Raw genomic sequence first — 4961 nt, 5'->3', positions numbered from 1 at the left:
GCCACTGTCACTGTGAGCAGTTTGGTTCTTAGGTAAATAGAACCTTGGTTCTTCCTGTTCCAGGATGACTGGATTTGAAGAGATTGTGCCACTCACTCCGGAGAACTTCTCTTTACCACAGAATCCAATCTACTGTACACTTTTTTGCTACCGCAAAGATGATTCTCATCACAGTTAACATTGGTTGGCTGTGGGCTATTGTTTGGAAATGTGCAAACACATGTTTTATAGGACCAGCTCATGCTATCTGCACAGCAGTTCAATGAGGTAGTGTTCTTAGCCCCATTTTACAGATGATACATTGGAATCTTAAAAGATTAACAGCCAGGTGGGTAACACATAGCTAGTAAGCAGCACAACATGGATTTTTTTTTTTTTTTTTTGGCTGTACCGCACATCACATGGGATCTTAGTTCCCCGAGCAGGGATTGAACCTGGGTCCACAGCAGTGAAAGTGCTGAGTCCTAACCACTGGACCACCAGGGAATTCCCAGCACAACCTGGATTAGAACTCAGCTGTCAAAAAAAAAAAAAAAAAAGAACTCAGCTGTCTACATAACCTCGGAGTTCACTGAGACAACCACAGATGCTGCAGCCTGTTCCACCATCGCTGGTTGTTATCCTTGCCCCTCCCCCAGCGTAGTGACAAGGTACCATTCTGTGGCCCGTAAATGTGGTTAGGCAGGAGCCCAGACTGCCTTGTCCCTGGAATACTATTAACAAACAGAAGTTTGTACAAATATTTGGTGATAAGGGGCATTGCCTCAAATAACATGTAAGTCTCCTGATCTCACCTGGGGGTTGATTGTGCAAAAGCACAACTCACAAAAGGCACCGACCAGCCACCTGGGAGAGAAGAGTGAGCTTTCCTCTGGGGTTTCTGCCCTGGGAGGGAGCTCAGTCTAATGCTGATTATTTGTTCACTTGCCTCTGAGCTGTTGTATTTTACACCCATTTGTGCTGAGTCTATATGCCACCATGGTGAAGTGTCCATAGTGGTACCAGTGTATCGTATATTAATATTCTCAAAGGGCCAGCTCAGTGCCAATGTGGAAACGGCCATCCTCTCAGAGTACCTCTTCTTCCTCACTGGTCAGTCCCTCCTAATCCCCTGGGATCCAGCTTATTTCAACAGAACTCTCTGGAAACTTCTCTCAAGCAGCTCATGTTCTTCCTCCTGCAAAATCCCAGTGGTCTTGCTTTATCTTTTTTACCCTGGGCCTCTCTTCAGTTCACGTTGTTTTTGTTTGGTTGGTTTTTGGGTTGTTTTGGCCGTGCCGTCTGACTTGTGGGATCTTAGTTCCCGGACCAGGAATTGAACCCGAGGCCTCGGCAGTGAGAGTGCAGAGTCCTAACCACTGGACTGCCAGGGAATTCCCTCAGGTATGTTAACAGTTCTTTTTTCTTGAACTTTTCCTCCTTGGATAGTACCATTTTCTGGCTTTCCTCCTGTCTCTCTGCTCTTTTTCCTCCTTGCAGACTGTGTTTCTTAAGGTTCAAGATATATACCTTACCTGTTCTCTCTCTCTCCTTTCTACAAGAGCTCATTCACAGACATAACCAAATTTTATTTTTTTTAATTTTTTAAAAAATATTTTTTCGTTTTAAAAAATTTTTATTTGTTTCTTTTTTGGCTGTGTTGGGTCTTCATTGCTGTGCGCCGGCTTTCTCTAGTTGCGGTGAGCAGGGGCTACTCTTCGTTGTGGTGCGCGGGCTTCTCATTGCGGTGGCTTCTCTTGTTGTGGAGCACAGGCTCTAGGCGTGCGGGCTTCAGTAGTTGCGGCTTGCAGGCTCAGTAGTTGTAGTGCACGGGCTTAGTTGCTCCATGGCATGTGGGATCTTCCCAGGGATCGAACCTGTGTCCCCTGCATTGGCAGGCAGATTCTTAACCACTGCGTCACCAGGGAAGTCCATAACCAAATTTTAGAGTAGAAAGAAACTTTAGCTATAATTTTGTCACCTTCATTTTGCAGATGACCTCATCTTTGTCCTCGGACGGTTACCACTCATTCATTCATTTATTCATTCACTCTTTTAACAAATACCATCAAGGGCTTCTAAGTTCAAAGGATTGGTACCATGAAGGAATATCACAGTTTGCAAGTTGGTAAAGGTGATAGGACTTGCACAACGTACAAGGCCAACTGTGAAAAGTGCAAGAAGGTGAGAATAAACTCAGAAACAGAACTATGGTGTTCAAGAGAGAGATGGGTCTGGTAGAAGGAAGGAGGTGGGATGGACAGAGCAGGGAGGGCTTCATGGAAGAAGTGGTATCTGGGCTAGGCCTTTTGTCAGATTTGATAGGGGAAAGGAACAGTCTAGGGGGACAGGAGGACCCGAACAAAAGCCTGGAGAAGGGAAAGGACTGTGTGGCTTCATGGAAGCCCCAGCTGCCTCATTAGTGAGCTCGTGTGCTTGCTTCGACAGCACATACACTAAAAACAAGTGAGCTCGTGCTCGACTTCTACCCAGAGGAGCAGTGGGAGATGAGGCAGGGCAGGCAGGATGGGCCGGTGGGTGGGGGCGTTAATGTCAGGCTGGGCTTTCTTAGCAAGCCAGCAGAGTGAGATGGGACTGAAGGTACGCTTCGGGGGGAGAGTTCGGGCAAAAGACAGACATTTGAGAGACATCAGGAGCCGGTTAACAAGGGTTATTTGGGCCTTAATCTAGAGCAAGAAAAGGAAGGGGGGACCAGGGCTGATACAAGAGACCTTGCCAAAGCAGGATGGAAAATATTTGACTGGTGCAGTTAAACAAACAAGAAGACTCAGAAGAAGGAATTCAACGTTATCAAGTGTTTACCATGTTCAAGGGACCGTATTACCAAACTGAACTTGGGTCCACTTGCCTGCCTCAAAGCAAAGCCAATTCACTGACACCAGGTTGTGATGAAGGAAAGCATAGTGTTTATTTGCAGCTCGCCAAACAAGGAGTATGGGAGTGGCTCATGCTCAAAACTCCCTGTTATTGGCTTTCAGGGATGGGTTTTTAAGGCAACACTTGGGGTGAGGGCTTCAGGGTGCATGACTTTCTTCTGATTGGTTGGTGGTGAGGTAATAGGGTGATGTTTCAGGAATCTTAATCATCAACCTTCTGATTTCAACCAGTTTGGGGTCTACCTGCTTTTGCTCAGCTTATAGTCACCATCCTCCACTTGGGTGGGCGGTCTAATTTCCGTCAGATCATTACATACCTCCCCTGAGGAGGAACTAGGACTGTTTTACTGCTGTCATTACTTTTCCTGTTTAACTGATTTTCCTTTGCTTCTGCATTCCTTCACTTCCCTAATTCCCAGGTCCTGCTCAGTTTCAGCTGTTCTCACCATGGAGGGAGCAAGTGAACAGGAATTAGGGCTCGCCTTGGAAAAAGGGCAGATATGCTAGGTGGTACTGGCTCTGCCCTAGTGGGCACCTACCCTGGTGAGGCCAATCATTCTACTCTACTGTGGTAGCTAAGTTTCCAAAGATGGCCCCAAACAATACTTTCCCTCCTTATAAGCCATGCTGCTCTTCCCATCAAAAGTAAGAGCTATTTCCCTTCCCTTTGAATCTGGACTGTCCCCGTGACTGGTTTTGACCGTAAGTGACATTCTGAGACCTCCCAGCCCAAGTTTAAAAGGGAAGGCAACTTCCATTTCCTTCCTCTTGGAATCTAGCTGCCATCTTGGGAGACGCCCAAGCCACACTCAGGCCACATGGAGGAGAAGGGAGTTGCTTTAATCAACAGCTCCCAGCTGCCAGCCATCTAGGTGAGCCATTTTGGATGTTTCAGCCCAATCAGGCCCCAGGGTGACCACATGGAACAGAAGTCCCTCTCGGCTGAGACCGTAAGCAGAGAGGGGAGGGGGTCTCCAGAGAAAGAGAACCAGGCATGGCCTTCTTTTTTTTTTTTTTTTAAACATCTTTATTGGGGTATAATTGCTTTACAATGGTGTGTTAGTTTCTGCTTTATAACAAAGTGAATCAGCTATACATATACATATGTTCCCATGTCTTCCCTCTTGCGTCTCCCTCCCTCCCACTCTCCCCATCCCACCCTTCCAGGCTGTCACAAAGCACCGAGCTAATATCCCTGTGCCTCAGGCATGGCCTTCTTGACATAAGAGAAGCCATTACTGGCCTAAGCTATTTTGTGATCTTCTAAGCCTGGCCACAATGCTTGTCCTTGAACAGGTCTCAGTAATTAAAGATCTTAAGGCAAGTGAGGGAATGCAGGAGCAAAGGAAACACAGTCAAGAAAAAATAGTTCAGTGATAAAACAGCGTCCTAGTTCCTCCTCAATGGATATACGTAACAATCTGGTATGGTCTTTTGAGTTGTTCTACAGGAATTTAGGCCCCCACCCAGGTGGAGGATGGCTAAGACCCCAGACTGGTCTGAACCTAAGGAATGATATTAACTTTTTCTGACCTTTGTGCCTTCAGTCAACTAAAGCTTGGACTCTGTTTAACTTTGCCCCAATTCTGTGCTTAATTCTCCTCTACTCAAGGCCCTTCATGAATATGCACACACTGCCCCAGCCTCTTCATGAATATGCATATACCCTTAGCTTAAAATCTCCCCAGTTTTGCTGCTTGGGGAGACACTGCTTTGCGAAATTTCCCCGGCGTTCTCCTTACTTGCTGCAAGTAACAAATCCTTCCTTCTCCCAGTCTTTGGCTTGGTTGTGTCTTTTGGCTTGACACCTACCAAGAGGCAAACCCTGTTTTCAGTTAACAAGGCTAGTTAACTCACAGATCTGTGAGAGATAATAAAAATGGCTGTTGTTTTAAACCACTAAGTTATGTAGTGGTTTGTTGTGCAGTAGTAGTTAACCAAAACAGCTGCCCGTCTGACCAACTTTACTTAACCCATGGGTAGGCTTGTATCCAATCTGGCCCCAACTAGAGGCACGAAAAGAGACTCGTTTCCTTTTTACTGGCAAGGCCGGGAGGTGTGAGGCCCAGGAGCTGCCTCCATCGT

At 46.4% G+C, this 4961-nt stretch overlaps 1 non-coding gene across 1 annotated transcript; it reads right to left on the bottom strand.

Moving 5' to 3' along the window:
• Window positions 1-413: 413 nt before the first annotated feature.
• Window positions 414-486, bottom strand: TRNAE-UUC (transfer RNA glutamic acid (anticodon UUC)). The gene has a single exon. It is a non-coding gene; the product is annotated as a tRNA-Glu (tRNA).
• Between the last annotated feature and the right edge of the window lie 4475 nt (window positions 487-4961).

The sequence above is a fragment of the Phocoena phocoena genome, chromosome 19 (genome assembly GCF_963924675.1).
Source record: "Phocoena phocoena chromosome 19, mPhoPho1.1, whole genome shotgun sequence".
In the NCBI taxonomy this organism is placed as follows: domain Eukaryota; kingdom Metazoa; phylum Chordata; class Mammalia; order Artiodactyla; family Phocoenidae; genus Phocoena; species Phocoena phocoena.
The sequence above is the reverse complement of the archived record's forward strand: the minus strand, read 5'-3'. Positions and strand labels throughout refer to the sequence as shown.